Genomic DNA, 22,585 nt, shown 5'->3' with positions numbered 1-22,585 from the left:
ACAGAGCGAGACTCCATTAAAAAAAAAAAAAAAAAAGAATAATTCCATTCCTCCCAGTTTCTCCTTCTTACAATTAAAAAACCCTGAACAGAACTCAACAACCACAAGAGACTATGAAAGAAGAAAAGAATTGCTGAGGGGCCTGAGGATGTGAGGAATGGCACAGGCTGAGTTCTCTTGGTTTCCTTAATACCCCCCATGTATCCCAGACAGGACACTGAAGAAGCCTCAAACGTACAAGGGCCAGCAGAGGCAATCATATACAACTCCTAGAAATGTGTGATTCCCTGGCTTAAGGACCAGGAATAGGGCAACCTAAGAACAAAACAAACATATATTAGCAATACCGCCCTACTTCAACCAAACACCAACAGAAAAAACATAACCTCGGCCCTTGACGTTTCAGCGGGGTGAAGAGGAGGCTGAACTCCCGCACTACCATCCTGCCCCACTGAAGTGGGGGCCAGCATGCTAGACGCTTCGCTGGAGTGATGCTGGTGGCTAAGTATTTAGCTAACGTTCAATGCAAGGTCATGGAAGCAGGCGCTCCTCAGATTCCCACAATAAGAGAGTGTCATCAGGGTCCAACTCCGAGCTGAGCCTGCACTTCCACCCAGGGATTATAGGACAAGTTGGTGTGAAGCGGGGATCATCAGAGCTCCATGGCTACATCCCCCGCAAGCATTAAGAGGATTGATTGGGAGCTGAGCCCCGACTCAACCAGCACCAACAAGCTAGAATGAGGTGATCAGGGGTGGGACTGGTTGGCACTTTGCTTCTCCCCACTCCTTCCATAGTGTCAGGGCACCTCATGCGGGCCTGAGCTTGCATGCAATCCCACTCAGAAACAAGGAGATGGTGTTAGTCAGTGCACCACTTTCAAAGTAAAACTGTCAGTGGGGCCACGGGCAAAGCCGGATGTCCATTTCCTCCGTGATGGAGGCAGACTGAGTCAGTATCCCACATATGCTGGGGTAGTGCTTTCAGAGCCCAGCAAGAAACAGCAAAAACACACACCTGGGCTTCCAACTACACCTCAACAGGCAGGGAGCTTGAGTAGAAAGAAAATTAAGTAGAATCCAGAGTCTGATAAAAAACGCTATCCGAAATGTCCAGGACATATTTGAAATTCATTCATTATACTAAGAACCAGGAAAATCACAAATGGAATGAAAACTGACAATCTTATTGTGGCACTATTCACAATAGCAAAGAGTTGGAACCAACCCAAATGTCCAACAACGATAGACTGGATTAAGAAAATGTGGCACATATACACCATGGAATACTATGCAGCCATAAAAAAGGATGAGTTCATGTCCTTTGTAGGGACATGGATGAAACTGGAAAACATCATTCTCAGTAAACTATCGCAAGGACAAAAAACCAAACATCACATGTTCTCACTCATGGGTGGGAATTGAACAATGAGAACTCATGGACACAGGAAGGGGAACATCACACTCCGGGGACTGTTGTGGGGTTGGGGGAGGGCGGAGGGACAGCATTAGGAGATATACCTAATGCTAAATGACGAGTTAATGGGTGCAGGAAATCAACATGGCACATGGATACATATGTAACAAACCTGCACATTGTGCACATGTACCCTAAAACCTGAAGTATAATAAAAAAAAAAATTAAAAAATAAATAAATAAATAAATAAAAATAAAAAAAAGAAAACTGACAATCAGCAGATGCCAGCATGAAGATAATGCAGATATTAGAATTATTCAGCAAAGATTTTAAAACATTCATCATAAAGGTGCTTCAAACAATTACAAATTCCATTGAAACAAAAAAAATAAGAAATCTCTGCAAAGAAAAAAATCATAAAGCAGAACCAAATGGAAATTACAGAACTGAAAAATATAATGGCTAAAAATCTCACAGAATGAGCTCAACAGACAGAGAACAGAATCAATGAACTTAGTGAGAGATTGAGATAACTTACCTAATTTGAACAACAAAGATAAAATAGACTGAAAAGCAGATAAACAACTCCAGAGGCAGGTGGGACAATAACACATGAATTGATATTCATTTCATCAAAAACCCAGAAGGAGAGAAAGACAGAGAAAGTATTTGAAACAATAATGGCAGAAAAATTTTCAAATTTAGCCGAAGAAACAAATGTATAGATGCAAGAACACCAACTAGAAAAACCTCAAATCTTCAAGAATACATATCATAATTAATTTCTGAATGCTAGATAAATAAATAATCTCGAAAACATCCAGAAGGAAACAATGTATCACACACAGGGAAACACCAGTGTCAGTGGCAGCAGCTTTCTCATCTAAAACCAGGGAGGCCAGGAGGAAATGGCACACTTGTTAATTTCTGTGAGAAAAGAACTATTAAGCACTAATTCTATATCTGAAAAAAAATCTTACAAGACTGAAATGGAAATGAAAGCATTCTCAGATAAAGAAAAATTAAATAAATTTGTCACTAGCAGACCTATGTTAAAGAAGGCTAAAGGAAGTTTATCAAACCTAAAGGAAATGACAATGAAGTAGCCTAAAACTTCAAAAGAAAAAATATATATATATAGAGAGAGAGAGAGAGAGGAATGAGGGCCAGGCATGGTAGCTCATGCCTGAATCTTGGCACTTTGGGTAGCCACGGTAGGAGGATCGCTTGAGCCCGGGAGTTTGAGACCAGCCTGGGCAACATAGGGCGACCCTGCCTCTATAAATAATAAAAGCACAGGTGTAGTGGTGCATGCCTGCGGTCCCAGCTACTCAGGAGACTAAGGTGGGAAGATCACTTGAGCCGGGAAAGTCGCAGCAGCAGTGAGCCTTAATCATGCTACTGCACTTCAGCCTGGATGACAGAGTGAGATCTTGCCTCAAGAAAAAAAAAAAAAGTATTAGAATGAATACAAAGAGATAGAATATTCTCACTCATTTCTTAAATCATATTCAATGGTTGAAAGAAAAATTAGTACATCATCTGATGAGCTACTCAATGTATATGGAGAAAATCTTTAAAACAATTACATATAAAAGTGGAGAGGATAAAGGGAGCCAAGTGGGTACAAGATTTCTAAACCTCACCTGAACCGGTAAAATATAAATACTAGTAGACTGTGATAAATTACATATGTATACTGTGATACTTAACTAAGAAAAGTATGCGAAGCAATATACTCAAAGACACCACACATAAATCAAGATGGAATTCTAAAAATATTCAAGGAACCACAGAAAGGCTGGAAAAGAGAAATAATACAGGAACAAGAAACAGAGGAAACAAACTAAAAACAAACAAAAGTAATTATTCAAATGGCAGAATTACATCATAATGAATTAAGCAGATTTGGAAGCTCAGAAAACGTGGGACATTTGACAAAAGTCAGTGTGGAGGACATTGTTGAAAAAAAACAGAAAATAACTGGATGTGACACAATTAGGTAAATTTGTCTTAGATCCCAAAGGGCACCTGATTAACAGGCACGTCTTAATTTTAGAGCTTTATAACTTAAGCCCAAATGCTGAGTCCCTCATTTATTTACCTGATGGGTGACTCTGGACGGCTTTTCCTCCTCTGAAACTCAGCCTCTCCGGAAGGAGATAGTTGTCCATTTCGAGGGTGGCTGTGAAGGTTAAATAAGAACTTGGATAAAGCACTTGTTACAGTGCCCAGCATACAACACCCCACAAGCGTGGCTTACCCTTCTATAGAACAGGGAGAGAACATAGGTTTCAGAGTTTGGTTGACAGAGTTCAACATTTTATGAAATGGCCGAGGGAGGTGATAATCTTGCTCTGCTTAGCACTATTCTACTGTTACCTTGAGTAGTGCATTTGGGGGAGCTGCTTTTATAGGAACCTAAACCAGTGGTTTACAAAATGTGGTTCCCAGAGCAGCAACATCAGCAGCATGTGGACATTCCTTAGGACCACAGATTATTGAGCCCCACCTAGATCTGCTTGAGGTAGGAGGTGGAACTCAACTCTGGACCAGGCTGAAGACTGGCTGAAACACGAAAGAGACTATTGCTATGCAGTATGTTATCCGTTTTACTGAAGAAGCTAAAGTGTGTTAGAGCAAAATTGGCTTGGGACTAAATTATTTCAGTTAAGGGTAAGACTCAGGTATGTGTTAGTTAAAATCTTATAGCCTACAGCTAACTTTATTTAATTGGAAACTAGCTACTGTCAGGACCCTAAAAGAAGAAAGTCTATGAAGATACATATGGCACCATCTAGCTGACTACTGAGATCAGCAAAAGTCTGATGTAAGACACACTTCATCCTTATTTAACTCCTTCAATCGCTCCCTCTCTCTCTGTCTTCATCTTCTCCTCTCCTCCCCTCTCCACTTCTCTCCCACTCCTCTCTTACTCCTCTTCCTCTCAGCACTTCTGTCTTCTGATTTTCTTTGGGGTCCTATGAGGCCTGCATTCTTGGTTTCACCTGTCCCTCAAAACTGAGTAAGTAAAGAAATGACCAAAAGAGCCAAGTGTCCTTGACTTTAATTTCTTTTGTTGTCGATATTCTTTATCCCTTCTCTATCTTCTAGGCTTTTAGAAAGCCTGGACAAATAGTGGGAGTAATTTACATGACAAGATATCTCAAAGGGAAGGTGACAAGACTCTGCCTTGATTGCTTTGTCATAGCTGGCAATGATTTATTATTATTATTATTTTATTATTATTATTATTTTTTTAGATAGAGTCTCACTCGGTCGCCCATGCAAGACCTCACCTCACTGCAATCTCTGCCTCCTGGGTTTAAGCAATTCTTCTACGTCAGCCTCCCGAGTAGCTGGGGTCACAGGCATGCACCACCACACCTGGCTAATTTTTGTATTTTTAGTGGAGACAGGGTTTCACCATGTTGGCCAGGCTGGTCTCGAACTCCTGACCTCAGGTGACCCACCTGCTTCAGCCTCCTAAAGTGCTGGGATTATAGGTGTGAGCCACCACGCCCAGCAATTATTGCCCGGTTCTTAGTTGACAAATGCAAAAGCACTCTTACAAGACTAAATTACAGAAGTCTCACAGAACTCTCTGCAAAAGGGAGAAAGCAACATACAAGCAAGCACATACACAAATATCTACACACTCCTATAAGCATTCGCACACACACACACATAAGGGTCCATTCCTCCCAGGTTCACACAGAATACCCACTGTTTGATTAATTTCACAGAATCATGAAGCTGGAGGGGACAGAGAACCTTCAGCCATCAACTGGCTGTGTCCCGTTCAATCAGACAAGGTAATGTCAAACATTTTAGCTTATTACTTTCTTTGACATCCACTAAAGAGGACAGCAGTGACCCAGTTTCTGCAAAAATATTGAACAATTCTCCCTAGATGTCAATAAGATTGTTTCCACCCTGGAAAGTTCTTGATCTTCAAAATAACTGCTTCCTTTTCTTATAGAAGAAGGGAGGGTATTGACAAAACAGAAGACAGCTTCCTTCAGGCTCAAATGCTACAATAGATTAAGTAATGGCTTCACAATTGTATTTAAGGCTAGGCCAAAAATGACTTGTAAATGTATTAAATCTAACATTAACTCATTAGTATATCCTATTTAATGTGACATTGTAGAAGATTACACTGCAGAGAGTAATTTGAAGTTACAGTACAGGTGTAATCGCCACTCAGTCTCCTGAGAAACCATATCTCCTTGTTGGAGGCTGCCCATGGTAATTAAATGGTGATACACAGTTCTGGTGGCCCAAGGGAAGTTGTCAGACTTACTTCAGACAGAAAGTACAGGAACAGACAGACCATTATATCCATGTTTGTGTGTATAGATTTGGATCTTTTTAGACAACAATATTTAAATATTATTCCATAATCTACTGTCTAAGCTCTAAAATATCCCACTAGAACAAAGGAAAAATAAATCACTTCCTAGGCACTACTATCTTATTCAGAACTGTTTTTAAGTTGAATTTCTAAATATTTTATCTTGTTTTTTGTTTTATGTCGTTTGCTTTTGTTTATAGTTATGAAATCTGTTTTGGACAATTTGCCTAACCCCTGACCTATCTTATCTGGTTTCAATTATCTTTTCTTTAAATGAAAAATTATTATCATGTCTTCAAAACCTTTGCTATTTCTTCTATATTACTTCTGCTGTTGCTTTGTCTGTCTAGTTTATTTCTCCTGATAGGCAACCAGTTTCTAGGACTTCTCCAATCCTGCCCACTACAAATTGTCATTGATTCTTTCATTTTTCATATGCTATACAATTGTGAAAAATCCGTTTAAAAGCTTACACCCCTTAGTTTACTGACTGTGGAACTTGAAGATCTCATATAGATCCAATCTAATCGTGATTATACAAATGAGGAAACCAAGAGACGGACGGTAACTGATCACAATCTTAAACTATCATAGTAGCGATGCCTGTGACACCCATTCTGTGCATTTGGCACCATTTGCTCTGCCTTTTTGGGTCATATTTCTGCCACAGTAGTATATATAAGCCATAAAATTTGGAAAAATTCTACTTTGTACTTCAAACATTTCCTCTCTCCCGTTTCTCCTCCTATGTAGATCATGTCTGATAAAATATTCATTCGTTTTACTTTATAAAAATGTTGAAAAGTCATTGGATTCCAGTCCACAGAGTAGGTTCTGGCATAACATGATAGACAAATACAGATGCTCCTCACTGATGGGATTTACAGGGTAGTAGGAGGGTTAATCAAATAATCCCACACATAAATTTATAATGACAAACACTGAAAACTGCTCTGTAGATAAATATTACCTGTGGTGAAAAGGTAAAATAGGGGAAGCTATTCTTAAGAATTGCCCAAGCTGATGATATTTGACCCTAATTACCTAAGCTGATGAGATATGATAGATGAATGGATAAAGATATATATCATATATATATAGTAATAGGATAGATATGCTATATATATACATCCTATTACTTATGTTTCTCTGGAGAACGCTAATACTTTTGTATTAGGGTTTATACATATTAGAAACCTAATACAACCCTTGTATGTGTGTGTGTGTGTGTGTGTGTGTGTGTGTGTGTGTGTGTGTAATATAATAGATAGTAATATCCTATTATTATCTATTTGTATCTATATGGTATTGGGTCATGTAATTATGGAAACTGAAAGGTCCCTCAATCTGCCATCTGTAAGCTGGAGACCCAGGAAAGTGGTTAGTGTAGTTTGAAAGCCTGAGAGCTGGAGGGCTGATGGTATAAACTCTAATCTGAGTGGGAAGGACTAAGAAACAGGAGTGCTGAGGCCAGGAGAAGATGGATGTCTGAGTTCAAGAAGTCAGTGGGGAGAGAGAATAGGGGGAGAGAGAGAGAGAGAGAGAGAATATGACTCCTTCCATACTCCACTTTTTTGTTCTATTTAGGTCAACACATTGGATGATGCCTACCTACACTGGGGAAGGCCATCTCTTTACCCAGTTCACCAATTCAAACAGCAATCTCTTTCAAAAACACCCTCACAGACATACTCAGAGATAATCTTTAGCAGGTATCTGAGCATCCCATGATCCACTCAAGTGGACACACAAAATTAACTATGATGGGTACAAACTAGAATGAAGGGGGAGGGAGAGAAAAATGGAGTGGTGCAGGAGGTTGCTAGTTGCTGAGTTAGGCAGGTGGATCCAGTCGTCTTCAGGCCAAGAGCATGAGGAAAACTAAAGAAAAGGAATTGCATCAGATCTTCATTTTTTTTTCTTAATTGCTCTGACTGCATTTTGAAGACTGTTCTGGGATGAAGAAGGTGAAGGATAATGTAATGAGAAGGCTCGAAATAACCAGAGTAATCTTAAAAAACAGAAATGCTAACAAATATACTCTATGGAGAATGCATAGAGAGAGGAATAGCTGCAGATCCCCTCACCTTTCTTGGTGATTAATAAATTTAAAGAGGCTTTGGGACTAATGAGCCTGATGAGTGCATTCCATGTCTCTGTTAGATTCACAAGTTCACTCTTTCCTTTGCCTTTGTGCCCTTGTTTCTGGTTTGCACATGAACAAGAATTTGTTTCTGTATTTATTTGTTTTTGTAGCAACAATAACTGGGGATTTGGTTTTATTCTCTGACCCTTTCAGATATCTGAAAATGAATGAGTGAAATCTCTTCTCTTGAATAAGAGAGAATAGGGAATCCACCTTCTTAGTATTTTTGTTGTTGTTTGTGGATTTGCTATTTTGAGCTCAAATCAATAAGAATTTTGAGCCCAGTGGAAAGGACAGCCCTTTGACATCAGCACTGGTAAATTTTGTTGGCGTTTTTCTTTCTGTGTTTATTTTTGACCTTTAGCTGTAGTTCTGGGACTAAAGCTATATACTCCCTATGTGTCTATGTGTCTATATGTGAGAAATTGTGTGAAGTTAGTATGTTTTCCTGTCTCTATATAGTATTAATAAATTTGATTTTAACTCTCTTAAGTTAAAGGAGCTCTGTTCTAATGTATTTGAAGTGATAAATGCTTATATCAATTTAATATTCCTAAAATTCCAGAAGAGAGGAAATTAAACATCTAAGAATTTCCTAACTCAGACACACTTTAAAAATTCAACTCACAAAATTAGCTTTGACAAATCAGATTGTTTTAATAATTTTGATTTTTAAAGTGAGCTATATGTTTTCTAGCTTATCAGTATCCTAGATAGTACAAGCGTACACTGTATTTCACTTGAATTTATTTTCTCATGTAGAGAGTAATCTGCATTTCCTAATCTAACACAAATTACTGATCAAAGAAAAAATATTACTACAATATAAAGTTTAAGATTATAGAAAAGCAATTTGCGTTCAACTAAAATGAATCACTTTTCTCATAAATATTTTATACTAACAGTAACTATATTTTGAAGTGTATCAGTTTCAACACATTTTCCAATATCTGTGGGTTCTAAAATCTTAGTCTAATGTTAAATGGAGCTAATTAATGAACAATTCTTAAATACCTACATAATTTCCAACTAAACTAGGAAATTAAAACATTGACTTCTAAGCACATATTTGGTTGATATGTGATGCAATGTATTTAGTTGATATAGCTGATATAGTTTTAATTGCTGTAGAGAGGCTATCTTATAGGTCACGTTAAGGAACATGTTAATGTTTGCTAATTTTTGTATCCAAAGTTACCAAGACTTTCTCTTTCGGACAGATTTCCCGTGTTGTCCTGGCTCATCCTGTCATAGTGGTCACAAGACCTACCACCAGGCCCGGCCTGGTATTTGAGATGGAGTCTCGCTCTGTCCTCCAGGCTGGAGTGCAGTGGTGCGATCTCTGCTCACTGCAAGCTCTGCCTCCCAGGTTCACGCAATTCTCCTGCCTCAGCCTCCCAAGTAGGTGGGACTACAGGCGCCCGCCAGCATGCCCAGCTAATTTTTTGCATTTTTAGTAGAGACAGAGTTTCACCGTGTTAGCCAGGATGGTCTCGATCTCCTGACCTTGTGATCTGCCCACCTCGGCCTCCCAAAGTGCTAGGATTACAAGCATGAGCCACCCCGCCAGGCTGGCTTTCTCATTTTCTACAAATATTTGTAGATGGCACACATTTGTTAAGTCATACTCCCAATTTGCTCTGTAAAGTTAGGTATTTTTGTCAAAACATATAGTTTATGTAGCTAATTAGTACTGTACTAAGAGCAGTAAGGAACGAATTCCAGGTCTGGGAGCAAAGTGATAGATTAATTTTTGTTTATGAATTAAAAATAATATGCAGTTTGGTCCTAAAGTGACTAGTCAGTCTAGAAAATGAAAGAAGATAGTACAAGACAAACCTGGAATAGATACAGAAAGTCATAGAATATTTGCAGAAAGCACATGTATCCAGCTCATTTTATAACTTCAAATGATGGATCCCAAAAGAAGTAAGGGAGTATGTTAATATTTTTAAGAGTTTGCTCAGTTTTGATGGGTTTATTCACTAGATAGTTTTAAAAGGGAGCTCATGGATCCTTTACTCCTAAATATTATAATAATGAAAAGCTAAAATTTAGGATTCTCTCTGCTAAAATGATACCTTGGTAACAGAGTATTTAGTTTGGTTTCAACTAGGGATAATACCTTCTGTAGAAGCTGCCCAGATATCAGACATTCCATATCTCACCCCCAAAATTTTATCTGCTTTGTGCTGACTTTGTCATGCCCTTGATGGCAAAAGAGTTAAGAATTTTTGCAATTGTATTACTTTCTTGGTATGCTTATTTTAAACCATTTTATTGTCACTTTGATAAATAGGTAACCAAGTGTTGCTTCCCAGACACACATGACCCTATCTTTTTGAATGTCCAAATCTCCTCTGACAACTGTTTTGATGTTTGCCTTTTCAAAACAGAATACTAAATTTAGTCAAAACTAAAATACCTCTAATGCTAAAAAACATCTTTGAAAATTCGAAAGATCCCTAGAAAAACACTGTTTTGTGTTTCATGTTAGGAAAAAAAAATACTAGAGATATTTAAGTTTGTTTCATATATTTCATAATTTTTATTTAGTTCTACTAGTCCAAGAGATACATGTAAAGAAATGTCAAATCAGAAGAAACACTGCACTTTCCCTAGGCTAGGTTTGTTTAGATAAGATGTAATCAACGTGAAGATTTCAGAAACGGTATATTTTATGAGATGGCCCTGAGCATGTTCTTGCCCCAAGAGAGATAAAAACTCTTATGAAATAGTTATATATAGTCACTCAGCAGATAATTCTAATTTACCCTATTTGAGTTTTACCAGCCACAGAAATACATTAAAAATAGCCATTAAAGGCTGGGCGCAGTGGCTCACGCCTGTAATCCCAACACTTTTGGAGGCCAAGGAGGGTGGATCACCTGAGGTCAGGAGTTCGGGACCATCCTGGCCAACATGTGAAACCCCGTCTCTACCACAAACACAAAAATTAGCTGGGCGTGGTGGCCTGCACCTGTAATCCCAGCTGCCTGGGAGGCTGAGGTAGGAGAACCATTTGAACCCTGGAGGCAGAGATTGCAGTGAGCCGAGATCACGCCATTGCACTCCAGCCTGGGTGACAGAGTGTAACGCCGTCTCAAAATAAATAAATAAATAATAAAAAATAAAGCCAGTAAGCAGTTTTTATCTATTTTCTGATGCTCACCTGAAGCATCTATAGGCTACATGTCATAGTCTGTGTATTTAATAAAGAAGGAGCACAGCCTCATGGAAAATGTGTATCAGGTGCTTTAAACCATAGATACTCAAAGAAGTTACAGGCTTCTGAGCTGACTTCATTAAAGCAGCTTTTGGACTAGACCAGCAAACCAAATCAAGATTTCCAGGACTCTTTTTAGTCAAGAAGAAAACATTCTTCATGAAACCAGTTATTTGACCCTAGGTTTCACAGAACAAGAATGAATTACACAGCAGATAATTAGCTGATACGGAGAATTATTTATAGCTATTTACTTTCAATATTATTGATGCTGTCCTTTTCTCTTTTTATAGAAATTCGTTTTTCTTGTCTCTACTCATCAACCCTTTTATTAGATTCTGCTTTTATAAACTGAAATAAATCTTTTATTCAACCTCAGAATGTAAAAACTCTTACCGAGTGTCCGTATTTTTTATGGTGATATATCATTACTTATGTAGGTTCCATAAAATCTGTTCTCCTTCACATCTAGACATAATTGGAACAAATCAATTGTACAACAAAAGCCTTACTCAGAGTGTCATATTTGGAAATGTTCTCATTAAATCATATATGACATTCCACTTTATATGTAAATCCAGTGCTGGAAAATTCTCCCAGGATACTGACCCGATCCTTGCTTCCAGGCTAAGAAGTTAACTTGGAAAAGTTGGAGGTGCCATAAGAAAAGACGAATTTACTCAAATTTATAGGAACTGCAGGTTAAATATAATTGACAGAGGCTTGGCTTTAATTATTCCCCCCTAAGGACAGCAAGTAACAGAGGTTTTTAAAAGTCCACTGTGAGATTCCTTATGAAAATAGGCACACCGGAGTTAATTCTGTGACTTCAGATGCTCAGTATTGCATGGCTCTTTATTTGCAAAGCAAACTCAAAGAGTCCTGCATAATTAACATTCTTGCGGCACCCGTATAAATCTAACCTTCTGGTGGACACACGGTAAGATGAACGCTAAGGATCCCTACCTCCTGGTGGGCTGACTTCCCAATTGCTCCTAACCCACAGAATGTGGCAAAGCTCATGAGTTGTCATTCTGATGACTAGGTTGCAGAAGTTAGCAACATCTCTGTTACTGGGCAGATGCTCTCTCTTTGGCCATCTTAGAATGCACACGTTGCTGAAGCAAGGTGCATGTGGGAGAGGAAGGAAGGAATTCTAGTTGTTACTTAGCAGACACTTTAGCATGGCAAGGAAATGGGGACAACCTTGGGCCAACAGGTAGCTAGAAGTCTTCCATCCAACAAGCTCTGAAGTACTGAACTGTAACTACTACAAATACCTGAGCGTAAAATCAGATTCTTCCCCATTCACAGCCTTCAGATGACTGATGCTGCAGAGGTCGCAGCTCAGGGTTCTGAGCCAGAGAAATCCCTGGGCCAGAGAAACTGTAACAAAATTAATGTGTGTTTTCTGAAACCACTAGGTTTCGGATAATTTCTTACACAACAATGAATAATTAGAACAAATCTAATAAACCCAACTTTTTTTGGTTTGTGATAAAAAAAATCTAACTTCTGGGGCTTCTGACAAGCACAAGGATGGGAAATACTGTCACTAAAAAACTTCAAATGGGCACAATTTCTACTGAGTATCTTTAAAATGGAATGCTGGTTGTTAATTAATAGCCCCTTTAGAATTATCTACTTCTATAGGGTGCTCGTATTCCATTGACTTTGAATTTTATAACTCTTGAAGTTGAAGAAAAACTGATTGTAAATACAAGTTATTTTTGTCTGTAGAGATGCAAATTTCATCTGGTGAAGATTCAATTGATTTCTACTTCATGGAAGAAATATTCTGAATATTACAGTTTATGCTCTGTGAATATTGACAAATTTGGCAGCACTTAGCAATTAATCTCAGCATTTCCGACTGTCTACATATGTGTTTGTCTTTAAATTATCTTTTGAGTCAGTTTTAACCATTTACTTTTAAAAATGTTTGACATGCATTCATTCTCTAATAACATGAGAACCATGATCTCACATATCCTTAATAAAATATTATTTAACAGGCCTCATTCAATATTGTGAAACCATATAATAAGAACCCATTTGAGCTGTAATATAATTTGTTACTTAGTCATTAAGCCACTCACTTTCTCAATATCTAATCCAATATTTTACAATGTTGCTTTGTTTAAGGCACAAAGGAGTTTACATCCTAGGGTAATGCACACAATTAGATTCAGGATTTCTGAGGGTAACATCGTTGCTTTTAAAGCAGGTAAAGAGAAACGGGCACGGTGTTGGAAAAATAGAAGCAGAAGGAAGCAGGAAAACACTGGTGTTAGAGGTGCGTGGATTGAGTAAATACATGTAGAGCATTTCGAAAGCACCTGCAAAGAGCAAACACTTGAGCTCAGTGAATGTTCATTTTTATTTACTTGTGTTCTACTGATCACACAGAAACCTGTCTCAAAACTGCCCCAAAAAAGAGCCTGAATTGGGCTTATTGTGAAGTGACATGATACTTTAATTTATGGGAATTGTTATGTAATAGTAGACACGTAAGTAACATTTATTGAATAAATGGTATCTCACAACTGGGGAAAAAGCCTTTTTTCTGGGTAATGTTTTCAGACAACGCTTCATTTTAAACCTGAATTATTTACCCTATATATTCTATAATTTCTATTCTTATTCATATACAAAATAAGCATACTATACCTAGTGTCAGCTGTTCTATATCCCCATGTCTTCTGTCTTTCAGACTAAACGCCCAGTATTCTTCCGTATTCTCTGCATGGCACAGGGTTTAGCTGTGCCCTATCACTCCCATTTTGAACATTCCTCAGTTTGTCCACCTGCCTTACAATATGGAGTGAACAGCTCCAGATGTGACATGACTGGAACGGACAATACCACTGTTGGTGTTACTCTCCTTCCTGAGTTTAGTCTTCTATTTGTTTAGTCTAAGGCTGCATTGGATGTTATTGAAGCCTCAGCCTACTGCTGCCTCATACAGAGGTTACTCGCAACTTGCCTGTTTTGTATCCATATGTTCGTATTTTCCCTGTATAAATAATACCTAGTAGTGTGTCTGGAATTGGTGGGTTCTTGGTCTGACTTCAAGAATGAAGCCATGGACACTCGCGGTGAGTGTTACAGTTCTTAAAGATCGTGTGTTTGGAGTCTGTTCCTTCTGATGTTCTGACGTGTTCTGAGTTTTTTCCTTCTGGTGGGTTCATGGTCTCGCTCGCTTGAGGACTGAAGCTGAAGACCTTCCTGGTGAGTGTTACAGCTCATAAGGGCAGTCAAGACCCAAAGAGTGAGCAGCTGCAAGATTTAGTGCAAAGAGCAAAAGAACAAAACCTCCACATCATGGAGTGGGACTCTAGCAGGTTGTCGCTGCTGGCTCGGGCAGCCTGCTTTTATTCCCTTATCTGGCCCCACCCACATCCTGCTGATTGGCCCATTTTACAGAGAGCTGATTGGTGCATTTTACAAAGAGCAGATTGGTCCGTTTTGACAGAGTGCTGATTGGTGCATTTACAATCCCTGAGCTAGACATAGAGTGCTGATTGGTGTATTTACAATCCTTTAGCCAGACATAAAAGGTCCTCCAAGTCCCCACTACATTAGCTAGACACAGAGCACGGATTGGTGCGTTTACAAACCTTGAGCTAGACACAGAGTGCTGATTGGTGCGTTTACAAACCTTGAGCTACACAGAGTGCTGACTGATGCATATACAATCCTCCAGCTAGACATAAAAGTTCTCCAAGTCCCCACTAGATTAGCTAGATACAGAATGCCGATTGGTGCATCCATGAACCCCAAGCTAGACACAGAGTGCTGATCGGTGCATTTACAATCCTCCAGCTACACATAAAAGTTCTCCAAATCCCCACTGGACTCAGGAGCCCAGCTGGCTTTGCCTAGTGGATCCTGCACTGGGGCCGCGGGCGGAGCTGCCCACCAGTCCTGCGCTGTGCACCCACACTCCTCAGCGGCAGTCGATGGGACTGTGCACTGCTGAGCAGGGGCTGTCGCCCATTTGGGAAGCTCCAGCCACACGGGAGCCCACAGCAGCAGGGGGAGGGGGGGGGGAGATGGGCTCGGGCATGGCGGGCTGCAGTAGCATGACAACTGGTACATGTAGTAAGTGTATGTTTAACTTTATGAGAAACTTCCAAACTCTTTGCTGAAGTGGCTATTCCATTTTGCATTATCACCAGGAATATATGAGTTTCAGTACTTCTACTGACATGCTAATACTTTGTATTGTCTTGTTTTTTTAAAAAAAGCCATTCTAGTAGGAATGTAATGGTATCTCACTGTGGTTTTCTGTTGAATTCCTCTAATGACTAATGATTTTCATCTTCCTTTTTATGTATTTATTTATAATCCATATCTGTAATGTTTTAATGTATTCCACACATTGGATTGGTAGTCATTGTCACTGAGTTGGAAATAGTTCTTTACATTTACTACATGTAAGTTCTTCCTAGGCGTATGTTTCACATTTTTTTCAGGTCTGTGGAATGTCTTTCCATTTTCACAAAGCTGTCTTAAAGAAAAACTAGAATGTTTTACTTTGGATTAACTAATTGATCTTTTTTTAATGATTGTTTTTGTGGCGTAAGGTCATAAAACCTTTCTATGTTTTTTTCAGAAGCGTTATGATGTTAGGTTTTACATTTAGGAGTCTGATTCCTTTTGAGTTAATTTTGTATATGGCATTGAGACGGCCAGGTAGGAAGGGCTCCCTGGCAAAATTCCAACTGGCTGGGGCACTGGGAGGAGTGAGTGCTGGGAGGGGTACGCTGGGAGGGGTGTGTGCTGGGAGGAGGGCGTGCTGGGGTGGAGCCACAGAAGTTCACGCCCTCTGCAGCAGGGAGGAGCCTGGCTCCTCCTCTTCCTGTGTGGAATGTGGGTTTCAAACTGTGAGGCAGGAAGCACACCAGCAGTGACTCTGGCTTTGTGGAGTGTCAGTCTCTCCCCTGGCTTTGTGGAGTGTCTCTGTTTCCTCTTGTCTTCCTTTTCATCCAATAAAATCCTGCCTTACTCACCCTTCAAATTGTCTACAATCCTAAATTTTCATGGCCCTGTAACAAGAACCCCATCTTTAGCTGAACTAAGGAAAGATCGTGCAAATTTTTTGGCACACAATGTGGGGGCTCAAGAAGCGGTGAGCAAAATGCGGACTCAAAACCTCTCAGCGTCCCTTCCAGGCCTTTTCACCCTCAGACATCTGAGGGTAGGGGAAACCGTGCTCCCACCCCCATTGCTCCCAGGGGAGGGGGGCCTTTTCATGGCCTTTTCCTTCCTTTCTCGGGACAGACTGGCGAGCAGTGGCTCCCAGCCACCCGTCCCTCCCTGCCGGGGCTGGGACATATGGCCCGAGGCACCATGGGCAGCTGGCTGGCATTATTCTGCCACATGCCCACGGAGTCTCCCCGTCCCTGGGCCAGGGAGGGCAACTCCAACCCACAGCAATTAAACTTGCCTCCCTCATGGAGGAACCACTTGCATAGGAATAAGAGGTTCTTCCCCAGGCATTTTAAAACGTTTTTCTTTCCTCTTCTCTGCCCTGTCAGCAGTTAACTTTTAAGCAAGTTTTGCTTGTTTTTGTTTTTGTTTTCTATTAGAAGACATTTTACTAGGACAGCCCCCCTGCCCAACTATGACTGTTTATATTCTCCTAAAAGTTTTAGTTGTGAAAAAGGATCCTGTAGGACCTGGGTTTTCTCCTGCCTGTCTGTGTAGGACTGTGTGTGTGTGTGTGTGTGTGTGTGTGTGTGTGTGTGTGTTATCCATAAAAGGAGCTCTAAGTAATTTGGCCTAAAGAAAGACAAGCACTTGGATCAAATAATTTTAAAGGGAAGATAAAAGCTGTGGTACCTTTGGGTTTACATGACTTAATCTTTCAGAGATAAAAACAGCCTTAAAGATTATTGGTAAAAAGCAGATGTCATTAAAAAGTAAATAGATGAACTAATTATGCAGGTCAGATGCAAGGCTGGCTAAGTGACTTAAGGGTACAAACTTATTTTTGGGTTTTGAGAATTATTTAACTTGCCAGCTTCACAACTGGTAAGGCCTCAGAACATATGGAACTAACCGCACCCTTTATTATGCTGAAAAAAGTCAAACCTTGGCTGCACCTAGCACACAATTAAATCAACTTACTGGCCCGGTGCGATGGCTCACGCCTGTAATCCCAGCACTTTGAGAGGCCAAGATGGGTGGATCACTTGAGGTCAGGAGTCAGATTTCAGGCTGACCAACATGGTGAAACCCCATCTCTCCTAAAAATACAAAGTTAGCCGGGCGTGTTGGTGCACGCCTGGAATGCCAGCTACTCGGGAGGCTGAGGCAGGAGAATCGCTTGAACCCCCGAAGGCAGATGTTGCAGTGAGCCGAGATAGCGCCATTGCGCTCCAGCCCCGTTAACAAGAGTAAAATTCTGTCTCAAATAAATAAATAAATAAATAATAATAATAATAAAAAAACAACTTATCAGGTCTTACATTACCGTTAAAAATTGCTAGGAGTTACTATTATAACATGTAATTGAGACTACTGGAATTATATTTACATACCAGGTGTGTTAGAACAATAAAATGTGTTTTTTATTAAAAGGCTATAAGCAGGCATGGAAATGTCAATTTTTGCCTAGAGTTAAAGGATTGTTTAAAATTAGATAAGATACAGCTGAAGGTTCAAACAAGGGGTGGAAGGATTGTGGAAATTAATCTCGCAAAAGAAATTCTGTGTGTGAATATAGACTAAATCCAAAAAAGTATTATATGGATTTTCTGTAAATTGGACATTAAAATAAAAGCACGACAAGGTATTCTTAAGGTGCTAATCTGCTCTTTGGCAAAATTTGTAAGGGGTTATAAAAGGCTTTTGCTACTTTAAAATTTCTGAGTCATCATTTTGGCAAAATAAATTATGGTAATCTGGAATTATATTTCATAGTATCAAGTGTTTTGAACTTTGTACATATTTATCTGGCTTCAAAAAATCAAATTTCAGTTTCAAAATTGTCTTTGCTGACACCTGGCTTTTTGGGTACTTCAGAGGGTCCCTGGAGTGTCCAGAAAAGAGATGTAAACAAGAGTATTTGACATGTTTAGGTACATAGGATTGTCAAATGGTGTTTAGGTTACATTTTTGCGAGTAATGCTAATATATGTTCCAAAATTGTATGGAATTTCTAAAATTCTAATGTATAAGTGTATGCTATCAGTCATAATTAAGGTTGTTATGTTAAGTTATTGTAAACCACGGAGATAACTAAACTTCTTTTTCAATCATGTTTCTAACCGTAACTACCCTGGACACTTTGCTATTTATAGACAATTATTGTCTTGTTTTAATCCTTTTCAAAAGATGGTTTATAATAAGCTATGGAACTTTGACAGGTGCTCTCAAATCATTTTGGTGATTGTAATATTGGAATAAAGGAAAATGTGCAGGACTCATGAAGAGCTAAAATGTTCACAAATACCAAACAAAACAAGAATTAACTAAATGGACTGAACTCAGAAACTGAAGCAACCTTTTTAACTTTTGCTCAGAATATTTCTAATCTTTGTTTTGTTTTTTGGAATCAACAAAACTTATTTTGAAATATTTACAGCCTTTAATAATTGAGTATGGTATACTCCTATGAGCAAAATTTGGAACATGTTTCTCTCTGCCTGGTTCCTCTGGAATTTGGAAACTATCTGTGAGTATTTTTAACTTATGGCAGTATAGTTGTTTCCATAAGTGCAGTAAGAATCCACTTTTCTTTTGCAACAGGACACAGTTGGAAAAAGTGGCTATTTTACTATTGCTTTGACTGGAAAGGTAGGCTTCCCTTTAAGGAGTCAATCTAGATTTTCAGAGCCAATAAAACCCAATGGGGAAACTGGCCTCACGCCCTTGTCTATGCAGTCCCTGCACAGGGTTCCTGAACTGTAGTCAGTAAATAATGTCACTTTGTAACAGGTCCACAAGCTCCAAATTTGTCTTGGGACCTTAAGAGTTGAGGATCACCCAACTCACAGATATTTGAGGATACAAACCCATGGCTGGGATCAGCTTTAAAAAGTCTTATCTGAGATTCCTTGGGGAACAGAATTCCATCAGAGCCAATCCAAAAGGCCTATGTAGAAATAATTATTCTTGCTGCACTTTATGCAAATTATCAGGCCAAGTATGAGACTATAGTATATTTTGCAAACCACTCAGTCCTATGATGATTTTTTTTAACAAAAATAAGGATGGGAGAGAGAGGAATTATGTTCCAAAACTTATCATACATTTATCATTAAATTATAAATGCATTAGTTGTTTTTAAGTTTTTGCCTATATTTTAGACTAATTCTGCTTGTTCCTGTGAACATAGCAGCAGTCTCCAGCCGCAGCTCAGAAAGAACAAGAGGGATGTATAATGTAAACATCTGGATCAAGGCCAGGTATGGTGGCTCATGCCTGTAATCCCAGCACTTTGCAAGGCTAAGGCTGGTGGATCACGAGGTCAGGAGATCAAGACCATCCTAGCCACCATCCTGGCTAACATGGTGAAACCCCGTCTCTGCTAAAAATACAAAAATTTAGCTGGGTATGGTGGTCAACGCCTGTAGTCCCAGCTACTTGGGAGGCTAAGGCAGGAGAGTGGCGTGAATCCGGGAGGCGGAACTTGCAGTGAGCCGAGATCGCGCCACTGCACTCCACCCTGGGTGACAGAGCAAGACTCCATCTCCAAAAAAAAAAAAAAAAAAATCTGGATCAGTATTCTAGTTTTGAACAATTATCCTGCAAATCTTGCCAGGTGATGCCCATCACTCAGAGGCTTCCTTTTGGGAAAGTAAGACCAAGGGAGCTAACCAAAGCCAAGTACCATGCACCCAAATCCCAGCAAGGGTAACTATAGCCACCAGGTATCTGGGTGTGTCACACGGCATCCTTTTCTCTCCCTCGTTGGAGGAGGACTGAATTCCACAGTTTTACCTTAGTGTTTGACTTATGATAATGAGTCCAAGCAACCTTCCCAAGACACATTTTTGTCCCAAACTCAATTCCAAGCTTTGGCTCAAAGTCCTACGAAGGAAAACTGGATCTGAGGGATCCAGAGGCAAATGATAATGGAAGTTAAAAGGCACAGTGCAGGTGAGCGTGGCTGATTCCTGCCAATTAAACGGAGCTTCTCGTTTCACGGATGAAGGCCACATTACTATTCATGGCATAAATGAGGTCTAGGGAATCCAAGACTACTGAGAGTAAGCAGGAAAGAGACATAGGTGAGAGCGAATAATTCCTACTCTCTAGGCCCTCCTTGCTTCATGGGTGCGAACTGTTTTAACACCCATGGTGGCACCTGGCAAGGTTGCTGGGACCCAGGGATACAGGATGGAAGACGGAAAGACCTCTCTCCCTCTATCACTCACATACTCCCGATATCTGCTAGGAAGAGAAAGGAAGCGGGGACACCTGCTCTCCTCTTTCTAGATGGGTAGCCATTCATCTTCATTCTGTACCACTTTCGAATGCATCCTGAACTCCTGGGACTCCTTTGAAAAAATGCCGTCTTTTTTCCTTTCTCCTCCTCTGTACTCTCTTCGCTGATAGGTAATTGTGTCTCTGTACTATGGGAGACTCCCCTCAGAGGCATCATCCAAACTGGGAAAAGTTAATTTCCCAAGCCTTAAACTGGTTGGCTTACGATTGGGCTCAGATGAAGGGAACCCAGAAGCCCAACATATTGGCAAAAGGGTAAAGTTTATTTAATCATTTGGGCTTTTGGCCTCCCTCCCCCTGTGCAAACTGGTAAAAGGCATTGGAATTTTTGAGCTGTCCTAACCCCTGCCCTTTTTCATTTTGATACATGTTTTCTAATCACCTTGTTTGTCTCTTCTTGCCTGCAGGTAACCAAACAGCGATGGAACCAGAGCCTCTAAAGATAGTGCCTTCTGCTGGCAACCCTTAGACAGGCCTCACAGGGAGCTCTGACGGCTGTTTCCCCAAAACAGCATACCCCGTCAGTAGAAAGCAGTTAGGATCGATTTTCGGGCCCACTTGGTGGCTCATGCCTGTAATCTCAGCACTTTGGGAGGCCAAGATGGGTGGATCACTTGAGGTCGGGAGTTTGAGACCAGCCTGGCCAACATGGCAAAACTCCGTCTCTACTAAATTTGCCAGGCTGGCCAGGCATGGTGGCACGTGCCTGTAATCTCAGCTACTTTGGAGGCTGAGGTAGGAGAATCACTTGAACCCGGGAGGCAGAGATTGCACTGAACTGAGATCGTGCCACTACACTCCAGCCTGGGTTGCAGAGCAAAACTCTGTCTCAAAAAATAAATAAATAAATAAATAAATACATATCAGGCTTGTCTTTATCCTTATTCTAACAACACTTAGTTAGACTTCTTTAGAGGCGGGAATGAGACTGCCAGGTGGGAGGGGGTCCAGGGAAAACTCCACCAGCCTGCACCCTGGGGTGGAGTCTCGCGAGTTCGCACCATTTGCAGTGGGAGGAGCCTGGCCCCTCCTTTTCCTGTGTGGAACTTAGGATTCAAACTGTGAGGCAGGAAGTGCACCAGCAGGGACTCTGGCTTTGCAGAGGGTCATTCTTTCTCCTTTTCTTCCTTTTCTCTCAATAAAACCCTGCATTCCTCACCCTTCAAATGGTCTGCAAGCCTACATTTTCATGACCCTGTGACCAGGACCCCGTCTGTAGCTGAACTAAGGAAAAGTCCTGCAATAGCACGTGTTAAGGGTTAAGGCTAATTTGTTTATATGTAGATAACCAATTTTCCCAGCATGGTTGGTTGAAGAGAATTTTCACTTGCTTCTCTGAGTTTTGGCTTATGTCTTTAGTCTCACAGTTCACATCAATGATTCAAAGTGTGTCAGAGTTTTTGAGAAAAAAGATCAGCTGTATGACTGAAGTCTATCAAATGTCCAATTGTGCCACCGAATCCCTCTGCAAACACTGAAAGCTCAGCTTATTTCTCTAATACCACCACAGCAGCCCTATAAGTTTCTCTGTCTTCTGGAATTTTATGCTTTTAAATACTCCTTGCTTGCACAGGTTTTCCAATTCTCACAGGTAGCATTGGCCTGATGTGACCTACTTATCCTACCCAGAGGTACGAGTGCCCTCTTTGTGGAAAACATGTTTAATAAATATTTTCACATTTCCGCAAAGTTGGGACTTACTGAGCAAAGATTACTAAAAACCTCAGGAAAAGAATGGCTTAGTAGAAAACATATCTTGTAAGTTAAAGATACTGCATTTCTCTGATAGACTTAAGGTCTTTCCCCTGAAGCCATTCGTTTATGTTCTAGGATGATAAAAGAAAAAAAAAATAGAAATCTTTTTCTCTCCCCGGAAAGGATTCGTTTACATTTCAGAGCAAGGTCTCCTTCTTGCTTTAACTCTTGCTTCTGTGTCTCTGGAGGCAAGAAGGGGCCGATGAGCCAACCATCCTATAAAAG

This window comes from Hylobates moloch, unplaced genomic scaffold (genome assembly GCF_009828535.3).
Source record: "Hylobates moloch isolate HMO894 unplaced genomic scaffold, HMol_V3 SCAFFOLD_5, whole genome shotgun sequence".
In the NCBI taxonomy this organism is placed as follows: Eukaryota; Metazoa; Chordata; class Mammalia; order Primates; family Hylobatidae; genus Hylobates; species Hylobates moloch.
The sequence above is the reverse complement of the archived record's forward strand: the minus strand, read 5'-3'. Positions refer to the sequence as shown.